Genomic DNA, 23631 nt, shown 5'->3' with positions numbered 1-23631 from the left:
CACGGGAGGTTTGTCCTCCCTGAGCTCGCCTTAGTTTTTTGTTTTGTTTTGTTTGAGATAGTCTCACTCTGTTGCCCAAGCTGAAGCGCAAAGGCACAATTTCAGCTTACCGCAACTTCCATCTCCCGGGTTCGAACGATTCTTGTGCCTCAGGCACCTGAGTAGCTGGGATATAGGCGCCCACCATCACACCCAGCTTTTTTTTTTTTTTTTCCGTTTCTTTGAGATGCAGTCTCACTCTTGTTGCCCAGATTGCAGGGCAATTGTGTCCAGGATTGGTGGGTTCTTGGTCTCACTGACTTCAAGAATGAAACCACATACCCTCACGATGACTGTTACAGTTCTTAAAGATGGTGTGTCTGGAGTTTGCTCCTTCTGATAGACATGTTGAGTTTCTTCTTTGTAGTGGGTTCACGGTCTACACTGTCTTTACGAGTAAGGCTGCAGACCTTCGCGGTGAGTTTTACAAGTCTTAAAGCAGCGTCTCTGGAGGTGCTCGTTCCTCCCAGTGGGTTCATGGTTTCGCTGGCCTCAGAAATGAAATTACAGACCCTCAAAGTGAGTGTTACAGCCCACAAATGTGGCACGAACACAAACACCGAGCAGCAACAAACTATAGTACAAAAACCGCAACAACAAGCACTTCATGCCACAAACAGAAATCAAAGCCCATTGTTAAATGAAACGCAGGCAGCCTGCTTTTATTCCCTTATTTGACTCCACCCACATCCTGCTGATTGGTCCATTTTACAGAGAGCTGATTGGTCTATCTTACAGAGAGCTGATTGGTCCATTTTACAGAGAGTTGATTGGTCCATTTTTGACAGAGTGCTGAGTGGTGCATTTACAATCCCTGAGTTAGACACAGAGTACTGATTGGTGCATTTACAATCCTTTAGCTAGACACAGAGTGCTAGACAGAAAAGTTCTCCAAGTCCCGGCTAGATTAGCTAGATACAGAGTACTGAGAGGTGTATTTACGAACCTTGAACTAGACACAGGGTGCTGATTGGTGTGTTTACAAGCCTTGAGCTAGACACAGAGTGTTGATTGGTGTATTCACAATCCCTTAGCTAGACATAAAGGTTCTCCAAGTCCCCACTAAGGAGCGCAGCTTGCTTCACCTAGTGGCTCCCACGCAGGGCCGCAGATGGAGCGGCCCGCCACCTGTGGGCCTGCACTTCTCAGTCCTTGAGCGGTGGATGGGAGCGGGCACCAGGGAGCTGCGGCCGGCGCCCTTGGAGGAGGGTCAGGCCTCGCGGGAACCCACAGGTAGGGGTGGCGGCGCGGGGGTGGGGGGGCCCTCGGGCAGCGGCAGGCTGCGCGGGAGGGCCGGCACTCCTGTGGGACGCGGCGCACCCTCCGCAGCTGCTGGCCCTGGTGCTAAGCCCCTTACTGACTGGGGCCCGCAGCGCAGCGTCCCCCGGCTGCTCTGAGTGCGGGCCCGCCAGCCCGCGCCCACCCGGAACTCACGCTGGCCCCCGGCGCCTTGCGCAGCCTCGGTTTCCGCCTGCACCTTTCCCTCCACACCTCACCGCAAGCAGAGGGAGCTGGCTTCAGCCTCGGCCAGCCCGGAGAGAGGCTCCCACAGTGCAGCGGGAGGCTGAAGGGCTCCTCAAGCGCGGCCAGAGTGGGCGACGGGGTTGAGGAGGCGCCCAGAGCGAGCGAGGGCTGCCAGCATGCTGTCACCTCTCACAATGGCGTGATCTCAGCTCACTGCAACCTCCGCTTCCAGGGTTCAAGTGATTCTCTGCCTCAGCCTCCTAAGTAGCTGAGATTACAGGTGCCTGCCACCACGCCTGGCCAATTTTGTATTTTTAGTAGAGATGGGATTTCACCATGTTGGTCAGGCTGGTCTCAAAACTCCTGACCTTGTGATCCGCCCACCTCAGCCTCCCAAAGAGCTGAGATTACAGGCATGAGCCACTGCGCCCGACCCATTATCTTTACTTTTTTCTTTTTTTCTTTTTTTCTTTTTTTTTTTTTTTTTTGTTTGAGATGGCATCTTGTTCTGTCGCGCAGGCTGGAGCGCAGTGGCGCGATCTAGGCTCACTGCAAGCTCTGCCTCCCGGGTTGATGCCATTCTCCTGCCTCAGCCTCCCGAGTAGCTGGGACTACAGGCGCCTGCCACCACACCCGGCTAATTTTTTTGTATGTTTAGTAGAGACGGGGTTTCACCCTTAGCCAGGATGGTCTCGATTTCCTGACCTCGTGATTCGCCCGCCTTGACCTCCCAAAGTGCTGGGATTACAGGCATGAACCACCGCGCCCGGCCTCCATTCTCTCTACTTTTCATATAAAGAACTTAAAGCAGCAGGGCATGGTGGTTCAGAGGCTGAGATGGGAGGACCGCTTGAGCCCAAGAGTTTGAGACTGGCCTAGGCAATGTAGTAAGACGTTCTTTCTACCAAAAAAAAAAAAAAAATTAAAAATTAGCCAGACATGGTGTCACACACCTGGAGTCCCAGCTACTTGGGATGCTTGAGTCTGGGAGGTTGAGACGGCAGTGAGTGATGATCATGCCACTGCACTCCAGCTGAGACAACAGGGCAAGAACGTGTCTCCAAAACAACAAAAACAAAAACCCAAAACTTAAAAACAGGCTAACTGACTTTTTCAAGGTCACAAAACTAGAAAATGACAGAACTGAGACTTTAATTCAGGTGATCTAACTTCAGGGCCCATATACTTAATCATTTATCTGTGTTACCGCAACTGAGTTTTTGTGAAGGCTCAGTTGAAGCAACTTTTACAGTTAGTTGGGAAAGTTCAATGCCATGCTGGTACAGCTAGTCTGGCTAGGACACCTAAGAATCCAGACTTCATAGTGGCTACCACACTCTGGAGACCATTTTTCTGTACTGAACCATTAATAGAGGGCCAAAAAAGGGCTTTGAGGCTGCTGTGTATATGCATACACTAAGTTTTGGTGATTTTAAAACATATTCCCCAGTTTTTTGAAACTGCTCATTGAGTGGTGGTCTTTGTCTCCTTTCCTTGAACTTGGAGGGTCTTTGTGACTGCATCATGACTCTACATGTGTTGCAAGGCTAGATTATGAAAATGTCATGCAGCTTCCAACTTGGTCTCTCAGCATGCTCACTTTCAGAACTTAGCTATTATGATGAGAGGAAATCCAAGCAACTCCACGGAAAAGCCACATGACAGCACAAACTAAGGTCCAGTCTGAGGGGCAGCATCGACCATCACACATGTGAGTAAACAAGCCTTCAGACAATTCCAGTCCCAGCTGCCAAGTCACCCTCAGCCCTGAAGTCTTCCTAGTTGAGTCTCTAGATATCCTAGAGCATAGTTAAGCCATCCCTACTGAGCCCTCCTCCAATTACAGATTTGTGAGCAAAATACATGGATTATTATTTTAAGACACAAAGATTTGGGATAGTTTGTTGAGCAACAATGGTAACTAGAAAACCAAGTATATATTACTCTCCTCATCACATGCTTGCTTATACACACACACCAGGCTCATTGACTTTACCTGATGTTTAGTCAGCCGCCTATACAATACGTTTGGCCCTTTTTCCCTGAAATTGCTTTCCAGCTAACTTTGAGCTTAATTTCTTTCTTTCTTTTTTTTTTTTTTTGTGAGACGGAGTCTCGCTCTGTCGCCCAGGCTGGAGTGCAGTGGCCGGATCTCAGCTCACTGTGAGCTCCGCCTCCTGGGTTTACACCATTCTCCTGCCTCAGCCTCCCAAGTAGCTGGGACTACAGGTGCCCGCCACCTTGCCCGGCTAGTTTTTTGTATTTTTTAGTAGAGACGGGGTTTCGCCGTGTCAGCCAGGATGGTCTCGATCTCCTGACCTCGTGATCCGCCCGTCTCAGCCTCCCAAAGTGCTGGGATTACAGGCTTGAGCCACCGCACCCGGCCGAGCTTAATTTCCAAAGTAAGAGCAAAGACTAAGACACACAGGAAACACAAGGCTGCTAGCCTGTAGTTGAGTCTGGTAGTCCAAATATCTACTCTCCCCTTCTTTGGCCATAGAAACCCCATGTGATTTAGTTCTGGCCAACAGCATGGATTGAAAAGTTGCTGTGAGTATTAAATGAGTTATACATGCAAAGTACTTAGAACAATACCTGGAACATAAAAATTTATCACTGTGAATGAGGGAGCTGCTTTGGTCTTGAGGGCATTGTGAATTGGACAAAGTTGACCTAAAAGTTTTTTTTTTTTTTTTTTTTTTTTTTTGAGACGGAGTCTCACGCTGTTGCCCAGGCTGGAGTGCAGTGGCGCGATCTCGGCTCACTGCAAGCTCCGCCTCCCGGGTTCCCGCCATTCTCCTGCCTCAGCCTCCTGAGTAGCTGGGACTACAGGCGCCGCCACCATGCCCGGCTAATTTTTTGTATTTTTAGTAGAGACGGGGTTTCACTGTGGTCTCGATCTCCTGACCTTGTGATCCGCCCGCCTCGGCCTCCCAAAGTGCTGGGATTACAGACTTGAGCCACCGCGCCCGGCCGACCTAAAAGTTTTAATAATGCAAGAGGAGTAGATTCTACTCCCCAAATATCTGAGAATCCATCCTTTCAGCCTTAGCTCAGACCTTTATCGGTTCTCACTTAGGTTTTTTTGGTAAGCAGCTGCCAAAAAAAGTCTCTCTGCTTTATTTTCCTTCAATTCATTCTTTTTTTATTAAACAAGTATTTGAGTGCCTGTTGAGTTCGTTATAATCTAATCACAGTTAATTATTTAATGACAACAGTGTTAAGTTATATGTTTGTTTGTTTGAAATGAAGTCTCGCTGTGTCACCCAGGCTGGAGTGAAGTGGCACGATCTTGGCTCACTGCTGCAACCTCTACCTCTGGGGTTCAAGTGATTCTCCTGCCTCAGCCTCCCAAGTAGCTGGGACTACAGGCATGCACCACCACGCCCGGTTAATTTTTGCATTTTAGTAGAGATGAGGTTTCCCCATGTTGGCCAGGCTGGTCTTGAACACCTGACCTCAAGTTATCTGCCTGCCTTGGCCTCCCAAAGTGCTGGGATTACAGGTGTGAGCCACCACGCGCAACCAATAAAGAAATAACATTTCTCCAAAGAAGATACACAAATGGCCAATAAGCACATGAAATGATCCTTAACATCATTAACCATTAGGGACATGTAAATCAAAGCCACAGTGAGATCCCCATTCTTACCCACTAGGGTGGCTAAAATAAAAGTGATAGACAATAAGAAGTATTGAGAAGGATGTGGAAAAATTGGAACTGTTATATATTGCTGGTGAAATTGTAAAATGGTACGGCTCCTTCGGAAAACAGGAAGTTCCTTAAAATGTCAAACAGAATTACCAAATGAGCCAACAATACTGCTTCTAGGTATACGCCCTAAAGAACTAAAAACAGGTGTTCAAATAAAAACTAATATACAAATGTTTATAGCAACAGTATTTGTAATAGCTAAAAAGCTGGAAAAAAAAATTGTCCATCAATGAACAGGTGGATAAACAATATTATTCAATCATAAAAAAGAACTAAGTGGCTGGGCACGGTGGCTCACGCCTGTAATCCCAGCACTTTGGGAGGCCGAGGTGGGTGGATCACAAGGTCAGGAGTTCAAGACCAGCCTGGCCAACATAGTGAAACCTCGTCTCTACTAAAAATACAAAAATTAGCTGGGCGTGGTGGCAGGCGACTGTAATCCCAGATACGTGGGAGGCTGAGGCAGGAGAATCACTTGAACCCGGGAGGTGGAGGTTGCAGTGAACCGAGATTGTGCCACTGCACTCCAGCTTGGAGTGAGACTCACAGAGTGAGACTCAGTCTCAAAAAAAAAAAAAAAAAAAAAAAGAAAAGAAAAGAGAATTAAGTATAGATACATGCCACAACATGGATGAACCTTGAAACATGCGAAGTGAGAGAAGCCAATCACAAGCAGCCATATATTGTGTAATTCCATCTATATAAAATGTCCAGGGTAGGCAAATCCATAGAGACAGAAGTAGGTTGATGATTATCAGGGGCTAGAGGGAGGGGGCACTGGGGAGTGATTGCTAATGGGTAAGGGGTTCCTTTTTGCAGTAATGAAGTGTTCTAAAATTAAGTAGTGGTGAAAGTTGAATTACAGATTATATAAAAACCACTGAAATGTGTACTTCAAAAAGGCGAATCTTATGAAATATGAATTATATCTCAATAAAGCTGTCATAACAATTGTTTTGAATGAAGAAGGGCTCTCCGAACACATAACCGAGAAGCCATAAAAGACTGATATGTTGGACTCCATAAAAACACAGCCTCTCACTCCTGGTCTCAAGGGATCCTCTAGACTGCAGGCTCACCACCATGCCTGGCTCCTACAAATGTTTAAGAGAGAGAAATGCCCCTATATCACTTTAAAAATGCAAATTAAAACCAAAACAGGCCAGGTTCAGTGGCTCACACCTGTAATGCCGGCACGTTTGGAGGCTGAGGTGGGTGGATCACCTGAGGTCAGGAGTTCGAGACCAGCCTGGCCAACATGGTGAAACTTCGTCTCTACAAAAAAATACAAAAATTTGCCAGGTGTGGCGGTGCATGCCTATAATCCCAGTTACTCGGGAGACTGAGGCAGGAGAATTGCCTGAACCCAGGAGGTGGAGGCTGCAGTGAGCTGAGATTGCACCAGTGCATTCCAGCCTGGGCGACAGAGCGAGACTCTGTCTCAAAAAAAAATAAATAAAAATAAAATAAAACCAAAATAAACAATTATTTTTACCTACTAACTGCCGAAGCTTTAAACATTTTATAATACTCAGTATTGGTCAGAGAGTTAAGAAAAAGACACTTTTGATGGTAATGTAAATTAGTGGAAATATTTTTAAGGACAAAGTGACTTCTGTTATAAAAAGAAAGTACGGGCTGGGCGCAGTGGCTCACACCTGCAATCCCAACACTTTGGGAGGCCGAGGCAGGTGGATCATGTGGTCAAGAGATCAAGACCATCCTGACCAACATGGTGAAACCCCGTCTCTACTAAAAATACAAAAATTAGCTGGGCATGGTGGTGCATGCCTGTAGTCCCAGCTACTCGGGAGGATGAGGCAGGAGAATCACTTGAACCGGGAGGTGGAGGTTGCAGTGAGCTGAGATCAGGTCACTGCACTGCAGCCTGGTGACATAGCAAGACTCTGTCTTAAAAAAAAAAAAAGAAAGAAATTTGGCATACCAAAATTCTAGTAAAAGCACAGATATATACACAAGGATGTTCATCAGAAAACTGGAAATAAATGTCCTTCAAAAATGATTGGATCAGTAAGTTATGATCTAGTCATAAAGTGGAAGATTATAATGCCACTGAAGAGATAGATCTACATGGAAAGATTTTCAAGATTTGAGTGGGAAAAATAAAAAGCCAGTTGCTGGCAGGACTGGGACTAAGGTGTGGCAAGGCCTTGGCCTACGGTACAGTGCTTAAGGTGACACTCACAATCAGGGTGGTACAAGTGCAGAGTCAGTCCCTGTGAGTGAGTGCCTCCTTAAATAGTACATCCTAGTCTCTCTCCTGTTGCCTCACTCTCGGCCCTCCAGAATAGTGTGCATTATAGAACCACATATCTATATGTAATAATTATTTAAATAAATAAATATATGTAATTGTATAAATCAGTACACACTTTTGGGATAGCATATACGTATGTATATTTATACATTAGTTTTATTATATATAGGTTATATAACATTTATTGCTTATATACACATTAGTGAAAGGGAAAATATTGGAAGAATAGATACCAAACTATTAGCAATCACGTTTCTGTGGTATGGGATTATGGGGGGTTTCACTTTCTTATATACTTGCATTAGTCCGTTTTCACACTGCTATAAATATACTATCTGAGACTAGGTAATTTATAAACAAGAGAGGTTTAATTGACTCACAGTTCTGCCTGCCTGGGGAGGCCTCAGGAAACAATCATGGCACAAGGGGAAGCAAGACACCTTCTTCACAAGCTGGCAGGAGAAACAGCCACTTTCAGCCATCAGATCTTGTAATAATTCACTATCAGAACAGCATGACTGGGCACAGTGGCTCACCCCTGTAATTGCTGCGCTTTGGGAGGCTGAAGTGGGTGGATCACTTGAGGTCAGGAGTTCGAGACCCACCTGGCCAACATGGTGAAACCCCTTCTCTACTAAAAATGTAAAAATTAGGCTGGGCGTGGTGGCTCACACCTGTAATCCCAGCACTTTGGGAGGCCAAGGCGGGTGGATCACGAGGTCAGGAGATCGAGACCATCCTGGCTAACATGGTGAAACCCTGTCTCTACTAAAAATACAAAGAATTAGCCAGGCATGGTGGCGGGCGCCTGTAGTCCCAGCTGCTGGGGAGGCTGAGGCAGGAGAATGGCGTGAACCCAGGAGGCGGAGCTTGCAGTGAGCGAAGATCACGAGACTGCCCTCCAGCCTGGGCGACACAGCAAGACTCCGTCTCAAATAAATAAATAAATAAAATAAAAATTAGCCGGGTGTAGTGGCATGTCCTGTAGTCCCACCTACTGGAGAGGCTGAGGCACGAGAATCACTTGAACCTGGGAGGCAGAGGTTGCAGTGAGCCAAGATCGAGCTACTGCACTACAGTCTGGGCAACAAAGCGAGACTCTATCTAAAAACAAAAAAGGTGTGAACCCGGGAGGCAGAGCTTGCAGTGAGCTGAGATCCGGCCACTGCACTCCAGCCTGGGCTACAGAGCGAGACTCTGTCTCAAAAAAAAAAAAAAAAAAAACAACAACAACAACAACAATTACATAGTTTTTGGTTATACTAAAAAACAAGAAAGGTTTTAAAAATAATAGCATGGGCCAGGGACGGTGGCTTACACCTGTAATCCCAGCACTTTGCGAGGCCGAGGCGGGCGGTAACCTGAGGTCGGGAGTTCGAGACCAGCCTGACCAACATGGAGAAATCCCATCTCTACTAAAAAACACACACGCACACAAAATTAGCCAGGCGTAGGGCTGAGACAGAATTGCTTGAACCCGGGAGGCAGAGGTTGCGGTAAGCCAAGATCGCACCATTGCACTCCAGCCTGGGCAACAAGAGCGAAACTCCGTCTCAAAAAAAAAAAAAAATAATAATAATAATAATAGCATGACCATACGAAAGTATTTGATATGCTATATATGTGTGAATACTGAATTGAGCACTTTGTGTAACTGTTGTTGCTATATAGATACTATGTGAGGATGAAATCATGAAAAAGATTAATGAATATTATATGCTTTTGAAACATGTATTTAAAAAATTATATAATAGCATTCCCTCTGCTAAATTACATTCTTGCCAAGTAGAAATTCAAGTTACACAAGCAAGAGCCTATTTTAACTTTTGGATGAATGTTGTCTTCCCATATATATATATGCCTTACCTATCTGCTCCTAGAAAAGATAAGGTTAAATGTCTTTCACATGGGAATTTCAAAGAGTTTAAGGGCAATAATTAGTCCTCATAATAACTCTGTGAAGTGTGTGTATTTTATTATACCTATTTTCACGTGAGAGAACCGACAGGCTAAATGGTTTCCTGGTATTCTGTACTCCATTATTTTTGAAACTAAGACTGTTATTGCTTCATTGGCCGCTTTTTTTTTCTTTGAGAAGTAATAAAGCAACGTTGGGTCAATAAACCAAACAAAAATAGCTATTTACATGTCATTTTTTTTTTTTTTTTTTTTTTTTTTTTGTGACACGGAGTCTTGCTCTGTCGCCCAGGCTGGAGTGCAATGGCATGATCTTGGCTCACTGCAGCCTCCTCCAGAGTAACTGGGGTGTGCCACCATGCCCTGCTAATTTTTGTATTTTTAGTAGAGGAGGGATTTCACCATGTTGGCCAGGTTGGTCTCAGACGCCTGACTTGAGGTGATCCACCCACCTTGGCCTCCCACAGTGATGGAATTACAGGTGTGAGCCTCTGTGCCCAGCCACATGTCAAATTTTTTTTTTTTTTTTTTTTGAGACAGAGTCTTGCTCAGTCGCCCAGGCTGGAGTGTGGTGGCGCGATCTCGGCTCACTGCAAGCTCTGCCTCCCGGTTTCACGCCATTCTCCTGCCTCAGCCTCCTGAGTAGCTGGGACTGCAGGCACCGGCCGCTGCGCCTGGCTAATTTTTTTGTATTTTTAGTAGAGACGGGGCTTCACCGTATTAGCCAGGATGGTCTCGATTTCCTGACCTCGTGAACCGCCCGTCTCGGCCTCCCAAAGTGCTGGGATTACAGGCGTGAGCCACTGTGCCTGGCCTACATGTCAAATATTTTTAAAACACAAGGACAGGCCGGGCGCGGTGGCTCACGCCTGTAATCCCAGCACTTTAGGAGGTCGAGGCAGGCGGATTACGAGGTCAGGAGATCGAGACCATCCTGGCTAACACGGTAAAACCCCGTCTCTACTAAAGAATACAAAAAACCGGGCGTAGTGGCGAGCGCCTATAGTCCCAGCTACTTGGGAGGCTGAGGCAGGAGAACGGCATGAACCCAGGTGGCAGAGGTTGCAGTGAGCCGAGATTGCGCCACTGCACTCCACCCTGGGGGACAGAGCAAGACTCCGTCTCAAAAAAAAAAAAAAACAAACCACACGCACAAGGATAGTATTTTTATTTTTTGGATTTTCTAAGCAGTCTTTAGCATTTTTAATTTACTCTATACCCAAATAGTTGATTGGGACAACATTTTCTTTCCTTTTTTCTTTCTTTTTTTTTTTTCCCCGTTTTTTTGAGACACCGTCTTGCTCTCTCACCCAAGCTGGAGCACAGCAGCATGAACAGGACTCACTGCAGCCTCGACTGCCCACGCTCAAGTCATCCTCCTGCCTCAGCCTCCTGAATAGCTGGGACTATAGGCACAGGCTGCCACACCTGGCTCATTTTTGTATTTTCCTGTAGAGATGGGGTTTCACCATGTTGCCCACAAAGGTCTGGAGCTCTTGAGTTCAAATGATTCTCCTGCCCTGGCCTCCCAAAGTGTTGGGATTACAGGCATGAGCCACCATGCCCCGCCAGGACAATGTTTTCTAAATTAAAATATATTACAAAATAAAGAAATAATCAGAGTAGCTCTGCAGTAGCTTCACCTGAGATTTGCTCTGAATATTTCTTTAATTATAAGAAATGTACTTACAGATAAGTAATGTGGTTTAGTGACTAGGAGACCTATTTTTAAAGATCCTGTCCTGGCACACTATAAGAGTATGATACATTTTTGGAACAGACAGGGTTTAAATGTCTTTCACTGGTGCCACACACTATGCTAACCACTTTATATATATTATCTCATTCAATCCGCAACATGGTGAGGTAGTTTCAGCCATTATATTTCTCATTTTACAGATAAAGAGAGAGCCCAATAGTGAGACTTATTTAACATTACATAGGAGGTAAGAAGTTAGGCAGGATTCTAAACATCAAGTCAATAATGCCATTTTGATCTTGCTATTTTCACCTCATTTTTTGCACTCTGAACTTGAATCACATATGTGATTTTGACCTGCCATTTTGAACCCTGTATTTATGAATATACCCATGTAAACTATTGTTATAACCAGTTTAATTCTTGATCAAATTTCTCTGCAGTACAGTGAAACTATTTCCAATTTTTTTTCTATTCTCATTTTTTTTCTTCCTTTTTTTTTTTTTTTTTTTTTTTTTTTTTGAGACAGAGTTTCACTCTGTCTGGAGTGCAGTGGCCTGACCTCAGCTCACTCCAACCTCCGCCTCCCAGGTTCGTGCATTTCTCCCACCTCAGCCTCCTGAGTAGTTGGGACTACAGGCATGCACCATGCCCAGCTAATTTTTGTATTTTTAGTAGAGATGGGGTTTCACCATGTTGGCCAGGCTGGTCTCAAACTCCTGACCTCATGATACACCTTCCTTGCCTCCCAAAGTGCTGGGACTACAGGCGAGAGCCACCGCGCCCAGTCTCTGTTCTCGTTTTTATTTTACCAAAATTATGCTCAGGATAAATTTTTTCCATGTGTATTTAAAGATAAGATTCATTTCAGTCATTAGGTCTTTTTTTTGTAATTTAGAGATGGGTGTCACAGGCACCATCATAGTGCAGGACAGCCTCGAACCCCTGGCCTCAAGGGAGCCTCCTGCTTCAGCCTCCAAAAGTAGCAGAGACTATAGGCATGCACCTTTATGCTGCGCTATTTTAGACATTAGGTTTTTATCCTCATCAAACTCTGTCCATTTTAACTACTGCTATTGTGAACCTTCTTTTATAGCTGTTATTTCTGTGAAATTTGAGTTTTTCCTCTGACAGTCAAAACATTCATTGGATTAACATGGTAGGGTCAAAACATTCTTTTTTGCCTGGGATATAAGAATTCAGGCTGGGCACAACGACTCACGCCTGTAATCTCAGCACTTTAGGAGGCCAGCGCAGGAGTATCTCTTGAACCCAGGAGTTCAAGACCAGCCAGGGCAAGAGCAATGTATCAAGACCCCATCTCTACAAAAAAAAAAAAAGAAGAACGAAGGAAAAGAAAAAAGAATTCAATAAACGTCATTTTTTATGATAGTGATGATGAGACAACTAATACCTGCTTTAGCCCCCTCTCAGGAGGCTCCAGTGTAGAAAGATGTGACAGTGATTTGTAATCCGTGAAAGTTAAATAAATGCCTTTTTACTAATTGTTAAAATAAGTTGTAAAAATCCATCCTCTGAAACTTCTGAAAGGCAAGCACCTTCCTGTTCCTGCTGTGATGTTATTTGCAAATATGCTTGCAGCCAGGATAGGCAGGCACTTGTAGTCCCAGCTACTGCGAAGGCTGAGGCAGGAGGCTCCCTTAGGAGCCCAGGAGTTTGAGGTCAGCCTGAGCAACTTAGTTGCAAGACCCTGTCTCCAAAAGAAAATTTTTTAATTAAAAATAAATTCATTCTTGTAAGGACATTAAAAAAATATATGGTTGCAGACATCAACAGATTTCTAAGTATATCCTAGTAACACTTTACTCACTGCTGTCTTGTCATTTGTTTTCTAGCCCAGCCTCATTAATTTTTCTTTCTCTAGCCCTAGCATTGAAATCCTTTGTGATATAGAGACCAGCTTTGGCACTCTAATGGGTTCTTTACCATTGGTTATCCGTTTCGTCATCTTGATTGCTGTAACTGTTGCATAGGATTGAGTGAAATAGCATTACTGGCTGGCAGTTCTTGAGAAAAATTAAAACAAGCCCATTACCAAATGGATTTTGTCTCAGCAAGAGTGCAGGTACACTATTATCATAGGAAAATCTCCTCTTATCATAGCTCTCTGTCTCTTGCCTAATGCACCCCTGAAAGGTTTTTTTTTGGTTTTGTTTTGTTTTTTGAGATGGAATTTTGCCCAGGCTGGAGTGCAATGGCGCGATCTCGGCTCACTGCATTCTCCACCACGCAGTTTCAAGCGATTCTCCTGCCTCAGCCTCCCGAGTAGCATACAGGCATGTGCCACCATGCCTGGCTAATTTTGTATTTTTAGTAGAGACAGAGTTTCTCCATGTTGGTCAGGCTGGTCTTGAACTCCCAACCTCAGGTGATCCGCCTGCCTCAGCCTCCCAAAGTGCTGGGATTATGGGCATGAGCCACTGCGCCTGGTCAAGAAAATTGTTTTAAAGATGAGGTTGTATTAGGGTTCTCTAGAGGGACAGAACTAATAGGACAGATGTATATATGAAGGGGAGTTTATTAGGGAGCGTTGACTCACAACGATCACAAGGTGAAGTCCTATGATAGGCCGCCTGCAAGTTGAGAAGCAAGGAAGCCAGTCCAAGTTCTAAAATCTCAATGGCTAATTTTGTATTTTTTAGTAGAGACGAGGTTTCACCATGTTGGTCAGGTTGGTCTCAAACTCCAGACCCCAGGTGATCCTGCTGCCTTGGCCTCCCAAAGTCCTGGGATTACAGGCGTGAGCAACCACGCCCAGCCTTAGTTTAGCCATCTTAATGAGTGTAAAGTGGTATCTCATTATAGTCTTGATTTTCCTAATGGCTAAAGATGTTAAGCATCTTTTTTAAATGTGTTTATTGGCCATTTGTATATCCTTCTTTAGAGAAATGTCTATTCAGATATTTTGTCCATTTTATCTTTATTTTTTAGAAACCAGGTCTTACCTTGTTGCCCAGGTTAGAGTACAGTGGTGTGATCATAGCTCACTGCAGCCTGGAACTCCTGGGCTGAAGCGATCCTCCCACCTCAGCTTCCCAAAGTGCTGGGATTACAAGGATGAGTCACTGTGCCTGGCCCCATTTGTCCATTTTTAACTTGGATTTTCACTTTTAGTTCAGAAAATTCTATTAATATATTCAACTCATTTGATAATTTCTCCTGATGCTTCTCTGCTCCTTAGAAAGTATGTTTTATATTAGATCATTGTTTATTCAAATAAGCACTGCATTTATTGAGGACCTAATATATGTCCAACTTAGACTAAATATTTGGGCGACAGTTGGAGACCTTAAGGAATTCACCATCTCTCTTCCTAAGGAGATGTTTTGCAACACAATGCTGTAAATACTGTTGTAGGCCTCACAGTAGATTAAAATGGCTTAACAGCAAAACCCCTGTGGGGATACGAACAAGAAGGTTTTAACTAACATTACAGATATAATACAATGGAGTTTTTGTGCAAGGTGGAAAAAGTCAAAGTATACAAATTTAATCTCTCACCAGTCACCACAGTACAGAAAACACTGATCACATCAAACATGAAGACAGCTGAGTAAGAGGTGCTGGCCTTAGAGCAGAGCTTGCAGAACAGAACAAACAGAACGAAGGCAATTTCCCAGTACTAAGTAAAACTGGGAACTTTTGTAGAGCACTGCCCAAGCCTCTTCAGCAATGCAGTTCATAAAATCTTTATTTGAAGTAATCATTTGGAAATTACAGGTTGATAAAGTATCACTGTTTTTGCAAATAGTAATAAAGGAACTGACCTCAGAAGTCACCTTGCATCCTAGCCAGACCTGCATGGTGCAAGAGAACAGGACACATGAAAGAAAATAATCACTGGTCTATACAAGAAGAGAAATTAAAATAGAAAACACAACTTAGGCATGTATGGCTAAGGGCTTTCACAGTTCTTTTTCTTTTTCCTTTTTCTTTTTCTTTTTTATTTTTAGAGACAGGGTCTCACTATGTTGCCCAGGCTGGAGTGCAGTGGCTATTCACAGACATAATACCACTACTGATCAGCAGGGTTGTTTTTTGTTTTTTGTTTTTTTTGAGACAGAGTCTTGCTCTGTCACCCAGGCTGGAGTGCAGTGGCGTGATCTTGGCTCACTGCAACCTCCGCCTCCTGGTTCAAGTGATTCTCCTGTCTCAGCCTCCCCAGTAACTGGGATTTAAGGCACCTGCCACCACGCCCAGCTAATTTATAAATTTTTAGTAGAGACAGGGTTTCACCATGTTGGCCAGGATGGTCTCGATCTCTTGATCTCATGATCTGCCCACTTTGGCCTCCCAAAGTGCTGGGATTACAGGCGTGAGCCACCACGCCCGGCCTAGCAGGGAGTTTTTGACCTGCTCCATTTCTGACCTGGGCCAGTTCACCCCTCCTTAGGTAACCTGGTGGTCCCCACTCCTAGGTGGTCACCATATTGATGTAGAACTTATGCTGACACCTGAGCAGCACAGCACACACTATAGCCCAGAACTCCTGTGCTCAAGCCATCCTCCTGCCTCAGCCTCCTGAGTAGCTGGAACTTACAGGCATGCACCACCACATCCAGCTCACTGTTTTGTAATGAAGAGAAAAATGAAAATAAATATCAAAATATCATAGCCTTCTGCATATTGTTTATGTTGCATATAGACATGTTTGTGTGGACTGCAAATGAGAGCTTTTTTTTTTTTTCCTTTGAGATGAAGTCTCGCTCTGTCACCCAGGCTAGAGTGCAGTGGCCCGATCTCAGCTCACTGCAAGCTCTGCCTCCCGGGTTCATGCCATTCTCCTGCTTCAGCCTCCCATGTAGCTGGGACTACTGGCGCCTGCCACCACGCCCGGCTAATTTTTTGTATTTTTAGTAGAGACAGGGTTTCTGTATGTTAGCCAGGATGGTCTCGATCTCCAGACCTCATGATCTGCCTGCCTTAGCCTCTCAAAGTGCTGGGATTACAGGCGTGAGCCACTGCGCCTGGCCTTTTTTCTTTTTTTTTTTTTTTGAGACAGTCTTGCTCTGTAGCCCAGGCTGGAGTGCTATGGCATGATCTCGGCTCACTGCAACCTCTGCCTCCTGGGTTCAAGTGATTCTCCTGCCTCAGCCTCCCGAGTATCTGGGATTACAGGAGCCTGTCACCACGCCCGGCTAATTTTTGTAATTTTAGTAAACATGGGGTTTCACCATGTGGGCCAGGCTGGTCTCAAACTCCTAACCTCAGGTGATCCACCCGCCTCGGCCTCCCAAAGTGCTAGGATTACAGGCGTGAGCCACCATGCCCAACCCAGAGCTCTTTTATACTGCAGATTTTAGACACTTGGTTAGTCATTTTTGCTGTCTTCATAAAGTCTTGCTCTAAGGAAGCATTCCCATTCCAGCTAAATATGTTAATCTTGTGGAATCTACTAGGGACAATCAAAATTCTGGTTCCTGGAATGGCTTATTTAAACCCTCTCTATTCCACCAAGGGCCCAAGGAGGCTTACTAGAATGATACAATATGATTTTTTGAAAAAAGTCATTGCAAACCTAATCTATGATAAACCAGAGTGCTAAATAGAATATTAACATATCCTGGAGGCTTCAATAAATATTAAGATTTAGTGCTGATAATAAAGTGTCATCTGTGAAGTAATTTGTATTTTTATAATGAACAGAGAGTTTACACAATTTTTTTTTTTTTTCCTTACCTTGAGTATAATTTTTGTTCTGAGGCCAGGTGCAGTGGCTCATGCCTGTAATCCCAGCACTTTGGGAGATTGAGGTGGGTGATCACCTGAGGTCAGGAGTTCAAGACCAGCCTGACCAACAGGGCAAAACCCCGTCTCTACTAAAAATAAATTAGCCGGACATGGTGGCGGGCGCCTGTAATCCCAGCTACTCAGAAGGCTGAGGCAAGAGAATCACTCAAACTCGGGAGGTGGAGATTGCAGTGAGCCAAGATCGTGCCATTGCACTCCAGCCTGGGCAACAAGAGAGAAACTCTGTCTAAAAAGAAAAGCAGGCCGGCTCGGTGACTCACACCTGTAATCCCAGCACTTTGGGAGGCCCAAGTGGGTGGATCACGAGGTCAGGAGTTTGAGACCGGTCTGGCCGAGATAGAGAAACCCTGTCTCTACTAAAAATGCAAAAATTAGCCGGGCACAGTGTCAGGCACATGTAATCCCAGCTACATGGGAGGCTGAGGCAGGAGAATTGCTTGAACCTGGGAGGTGGAGGTTGCAGTGAGCCGAGATCGCACCCCTGCACTCCAGCCTGGGCGGGAGAGCAAGACTCTGTCTCAGAAAACAAAGCAAAACAAAACAACACTGTAGGAGGCCAAGGCGGAAAGATCTCTTGAGTGCAGGAGTTCAAGTTCCCGTGATCATGCCACTGTACTCCAGCCTGGATGACAAAGTGAGACCCTATTTCTTTTTCTTTTTTCTTCTTCTTCTTCTTTTTTTTTTTTTTTTTTTTTTTTTGGAGAAGAAGTCTCGCTCTTGTCCCCCAGGCTGGAGTGCAATGGCATGATCTTGGCTCACTGCAACTTCCACCTCCTGGGTTCAAGCGATTCTCCTGCTTCAGCCTCCCGAGTAGCTGGGATTACAGGTGCATACCACCACACCCAGCTAATTCTTTTTACATTTTAAGTAGAGACGGGGTTTCACCATGTTGGCCAGGCTGGTTTCGAACTCCTGACCTCAGGTGATCTGCCGGCCTTGGCCTCCCAAAGTACTGGGATTACAGGTGTGAGCCACTGTGCCTGGCCAGGTGAAACCCTGTTTCTAAAAATAAATTCTAGGACATTAAAACATATAAAAAAGAATAAAGAAGAAAATAATATTTAAAGTCATCCATAATTCTTTTCCTCCCCAAACCAAAACCATAGGAGAGGAATGTTATACTACTCCAGAGTGTGAACAAATCTCTTTAGGAACATAGAGGACAAGGCAAGTAATGGTGACTGGGGAATTGGAGAATGGTTAACGTTCTCCAGTTGGGAGATGACAATTGATGCTGGCTTTAGCCTGGAGAAGGGGCAGGGAAAGGCGCTGAAGGCGGAGGGAATAGTCAGTAGGAAATGATAGAATCACTCTCTTTTTTTCTTTAATTAGAAAGAAGATAAACTTTGGGAAAGAGCCTGATACATTCTGAGAACTCTAAGAGGTTCAGTGTGTCTAGACTATAAGAGGTAAAAGGGGGGGATAAGGTTGGAAAAAGTGTGAAGACCTTTGTTCATAAAGCTAAGGAATTGGGCTGCTTTCTGTAGGATTGTCCTTAGTTATACTGAGATAGGCAAGGTAATTGACAACTGGAAGCATGATGCTGTTCTTTAACCCCTTAACTAGAAAATTGTTACTTAGCCCGACCGGGTGTGGTGGCTCATGCCTGTAATCCCAGCACTTCGGGAGGCCAAGGCGGGCAAATCAGGAGGTTAGGAGATCGAGACCATCCTGGTTAAGATGGTGAAACTCCGTCTCTACTAAAAATACAAAAAAATTAGCTGGGCGTGGTGGGCACCTGTAGTCCAGCTACTCGGGAGGCTGAGGCAGGAGAATGGCATGAACCCAGGAGGCAGAGCTGGCAATGAGGCGAGATCACACCACTGCACTCCATCCAGCCTGGGCGACAGAGTGAGACTCAGTCTCCAAAAAAAAAAAAAGAAAAGAAAATTGTTACTTAGCTTAATCACCCCACCAGATTTTCCTCTACGTCCTCATTTTTCTGTGACCAAAGTTGATGGTTAGGAAAAAAAAAAAAAATCCTTACAGGAGGATGCAAGAAGACAAGATAATGGCAAATGTTGGGGCTCAGAAAACAATACCCCAAAGTATGGTGCTTTGGCATGCTGAGCATTTTGAACTAAAGGAAATTAAAAGGCCTTAGAAGCAGCCTTAGAACCAAGAACTTTATGTCTCCTGTTCTGAAGCTCCCTTATCTGAAGCTCCTCCAGAAGGAGTATAGTTGCCTTTGATCACTGAAATTTCAAAACAGAGAGGATGAAACTCATAGAGCAGAAAGACTGAGGAAAGTCACCTCATCTAGACAGGCTTTGTCACAAGCCATTGTGTGTTCTTCAGGTCCCATTCACTTTTCAAATAGAATCATTTACAAATGATTGCCTATTCTTTGGGTCCAGTCAGCTCTCTCGAAAATCATTTACTGCCTCTCAAAATTGCCTACATTTTTCCCGTCTCCCTTCTCCCTCTCCCTTATAAAGCTTCAGCCATCTGGCCCTTCTTTGAGTTTCATATTTTGTATGGCTGCTGTGCACATTTGCATGTTAATAAATCTGTTTGCCTTTTCTCCTATTAATCTATTGTCAGTTTATTTCAGTGGACTCGAAACTTTTAAGATGTAGAAAAAAATTCCCTTCTCCCTGACAAAAAATAAGATGTCTTACAGATGTTCTACATAAAGATTTGGCAAACAGAATGCATATGAGTAATCCTTAGCTGTGAAACCATTCTCGTAATAGTTTGTGTTAGGTGCATTTTCTTAAAGACATTTATTTTTGGCATATGGAAAGATTATTCTGTAATATTTGAAAGGAGAAAAAAACCCTCACAGTTCTGATAGTTCCATTTTTTATTCTGCACTTTATGAAGGGTAAATGTGTGGAGTCTGTTTCTGGATGGTAGCAGAAATGTTATAGGAAAGGGGTTCCGATCCAGACCCCCAGAGAGGGTTCTTGGATCTCCGGCAAGAAAGAATTCAGGGCGAATCCGTAAAGTGAAAGCAAGTTTATTAAGAACGTAGAGGAATAAAGAATGGCTACTCCATAGACAGAGCAGCCCCAAAGGTTGCTGGTTGTCCATTTTTATAGATTTTTTTTTTTTTTTTTGAGACGGAGTCTCGCTCTGTCACCCAGGCTGGAGTGCAGTGGCGCGATCTCTGCTCACTGCAAGCTCCGCCTCCTGGGTTCACACCATTCTCCTGCCTCAGCCTCCCGAGTAGCTGGGACTATAGGCGCCCACCACTACACCTGTCTAATTCTTTGTATTTTTAGTAGCGACGGGGTTTCACCGTCTTAGCCAGGATGGTCTTGATCTCCTGACGTCGTGATCCACCTGCCTCGGCCTCCCAAAGTGCAGGGATTACAGGCATGAATCACCACGACCGGCCTTTTATAGATTTTTTTTGAGATGGAGTCTCGCTCTGTTGCCCAGGCTACAGTGCAGTGGCATGATCTCGGCTCATTGCAGCCTCCGCCTCCCTGGTCCAAGCGATTCTCCTTCAACCTCCTGAGTAGCTGAGATTACAGGCACCCGCAACCACACCCGGCTAATTTTTGTATTTTCCGTAGAGATGGGGTTTCACCATGTTGGCCAGGCTGGTCTCGAACTGTTCACCTCAGGTGATCCACCTACCCTGACCTCCCAAAGTGCTGGAATTCCAGGCATGAGCTACCTCAATGGCCCTATTTCTTGATTATATGCTAAACAAGGGGTAGACTATTCATGTCTCCCCTTTTTAGACCATATAGGGTAACTTCCTGACATTATGGTGGCAGTTGTAAACTGTCCTGGCCCTGGTGGGAATATAGCAGTGAGGACGACCAGAGGTCACTCTTGTCACCACTTTGGTTTTGTTGGGTTTTAGCTGGCTTCTTTACTGCAATCTGTTTTATCAGCAAGGTCTTTATGACCTGTATCTTGTGCTAACCTTCTATCTCATCTCATCCTGTGACTTAGAATGCCTTAACCGTCTGGGAATGCAGCCCAGCAGGTCTCATCGTCATTTTACCCAGCTTCCCCGGCCGCTTTTTTTTTTTTCCCCAGAGGGAGTTTTGCACTGTCGCCCAGGCTGGCATGCAGTGGGGCGATCTTGGCTCACTGCAACCTCCGCCTCTCGGGTTCTAGTGATTCTCCTGCCTCAGCCTCCTGAGTAGCTGGGATTACAGGCACAGGCCACCACACCTGGCTAATTTTTGTATTTTTAGTAGAGACAGAGTTTCACCATGTTGGTCAGGCTGGTCTCGATCTCCTGACCTCGTGATCCGCCTGCCTCGGCCTCCCAAAGTGCTGGGATTACAGGTGTGAGCCACTGCACCTGGCCACCCAGCCCCTATTTAGGATGGAGTTGCTCTGGTTCCAATGTCTCTGACAGATATACACTGAAAAAACTGGTTAGATTGATAACTATATAATGAGAAAAAATCCCCCTAGGAGGATGAGTCAGTAAGTAAAACGTAATCATAGTTCTGAAGGAAAAGAATGCCAAAAATGCCAGATACACAGTATCTGGCATGCTGGATTAAATAGAGACATGTCCTAAAATGCCTAAAAGGAGGCTAATGATTAGCCCTCTTTTTAATCATTATTATTATTATTTGAGACAGGGTTTCACTCCATTGCCCAGGCAGGAATGCAGTGGTGCGATCTGGGCTCACTACAACCTCTGCCTCCAAGACTCAAGCAATCCTCCCACCTCAGCCTCCCAAGTAGCTAGGACCATAGGCACATGCCACCACACCCTGCTGACTTTTTTTTTTTTTTTTTGTAGAGACGGGTTTTGCCGTGTTACCTAGGCTGGTCTGGAACTCCTAGGCTCAAGAGATCTACCTGCCTGGCCTCCCAAAGTGCTGGGATTAGAGGCGTGAACATCATTCCCAGCCTAATCATTATTTTTATAGTTAAAACTTGTATTTTTCTCTATAAAAAGGTGTGGAAGGTTATCTTGCTTTTTTGAAAAAGGTTGAGACCAAACCTAGACAAAAGTTTTATCCTAAATTTGTTGTATGATTTGATTTCCTACTGCAACATGGGTTTTAAAATCAGCTTTTATTTTAAGGGAAAAGGAATACATTCAAGTGGAAGAGGTTCAAATTTTAAATCATGATTAGTTTTGTATTTGGAAAATAAAACCATCACATTTCAGCTCCAAATATCTAATCGGTTTTAACTAGGGAAATTCTAGATTAAGAAAGAAGAAAGTAAGTTTTGACATGGGTGTTTCTGTGTTTCAGGGGCCTCCAAAAGGATGAATATGTACTTATCTTACACGGGGTGAAGGCTGTGAGAGTGAGTATTACAGTAGCTTCATTATTACACAGATCCTGCTCTTGAAATTATTTGTGTAATTTTTGCAAGCAGATAGCCCAGTGCAGATATTTGGAGGTCACTATGAAGGGCCAGATAAATATTACCGAAAGCCAGAAAAACTAGAAAGCAAGGCCATAAGAAGGTCTTGTTTCCTTTCTTTTTTTTTTTTTTTTTTTTGAGATGGATTTTAGCTCTGGTTGCCCAGGCTGAAGTGCAATGGCCTGATCTTGGCTCACCGAAACTTATACTTCCTGGGTTCAAGTGATTCTCCGGCCTCAGCCTCCTGAATAGCTGGAATTACAGGTATACGCCACCACGCCTGGCTAATTTTGTATTTTTAGTAGAGACGGGGGTTTCTCCACGTTGGTCAGGCTGGTCTCAAACTCCCCACCTCAGGTGATCTGCCCGCCTCAGCCTCCCAAAGTGCTGGGATTACAGGTGTGAGCCACTGCGCCCAACCAAAAAGGTCTTGTTTACTGACTTCAATGTATTTCATATGCTTATGCAACAGCCTTACCTGCTAAGTAAGACAAATGTAGACATGCTTAAGAACTGGCAAAAGTATTGAAAAGGTATTAAAGGTTTGTATAATGTGCAGTACATGGTATTATTCACATTCATTATGATTTTTTCTAATCCTGAAGATAGAAATATAAGCCTACACAGGATCAAATATTTGCCTTGTTTTGTGTCTTCAATTGGCTGGCTTTTTTTTTTTTTTTTTTTTTTTTTTTTTGAGACAGAGTCTCTGTCACCCAGGCTGGAGTGCAGTGGTATGATCTTGGCTCACTGCAACCTCTGCTGCCTGGGTTCAAGCAATTCTCCTGCCTCAGCCTCCCAAGTAGCTGGGATTACAGGCGGCTGCCACCACACTCGGCTAATTTTTTTAGTTTTTAGTAGACATGGCGTTTCACCATCTTGGCCAGGCTGGTCTTGAACTCCTGACCTTGTGATCCACCCACCTCGGCCTCCCAAAGTGCTGGGATTGTAGGTGTGAGCCACCGCGCCTGGCCCTGGCTGGCTTTTCACTTCAGTGGCTGTGAACATTTTCTGGGTATTTAGCAGTATATGATTTAGTCATCAATCTCTGATATTATAAATCTTTCTGTGGAAATAAGATTTTCACACATTAAATAATTGTACATGAAATAATGACAGAAAAATGCTTTATGATTTTATCACTTCTCTTTAGATGACTATGCTATGCTCATCATACTGTAATACAGAGCTTTTAGAGATTAATATTGGGCCAAGAGCGGTGACTCACGTCTGTGATCCTACCACTTTGGGAGGCCGAGGTGGGCTGATCAGGGTGGTCAGGAGTTCAAGACCACCCTGGCCAATATGGTGAAACCACGTCTGTACTTAAAAAAAAAAAAAAAAAAAAAAAAAAAAAAAAAAAAAAAAAAGGCCAGATGTGGTGGCACGTGCCTGTAGTCCCAGCTACTCAGGAGGCTGAGGCAGAAGAATTGCTTGGACCTGAGA

At 44.5% G+C, this 23631-nt stretch overlaps 1 protein-coding gene and 1 long non-coding RNA gene across 3 annotated transcripts in view; one reads left to right on the top strand and one right to left on the bottom strand.

Annotated features, from left to right (window-relative positions):
• Window positions 1-23631, bottom strand: part of SUMO1 (small ubiquitin like modifier 1) — a 1087495-nt gene that overhangs the window by 155379 nt on the left and 908485 nt on the right. The window lies entirely within an intron of this gene.
• LOC126932221 (uncharacterized) lies at window positions 1038-22260 on the top strand. The gene is made up of 3 exons (XR_007718141.1): window positions 1038-1272; window positions 3110-3214; window positions 22071-22260. It is a non-coding gene; the product is annotated as an uncharacterized LOC126932221 (long non-coding RNA).

This window comes from Macaca thibetana, chromosome 12 (assembly GCF_024542745.1).
Source record: "Macaca thibetana thibetana isolate TM-01 chromosome 12, ASM2454274v1, whole genome shotgun sequence".
In the NCBI taxonomy this organism is placed as follows: Eukaryota; Metazoa; Chordata; class Mammalia; order Primates; family Cercopithecidae; genus Macaca; species Macaca thibetana.
Note: the sequence above shows the minus strand (reverse complement) of the source record. Positions and strands in the feature narration are given on the sequence as shown.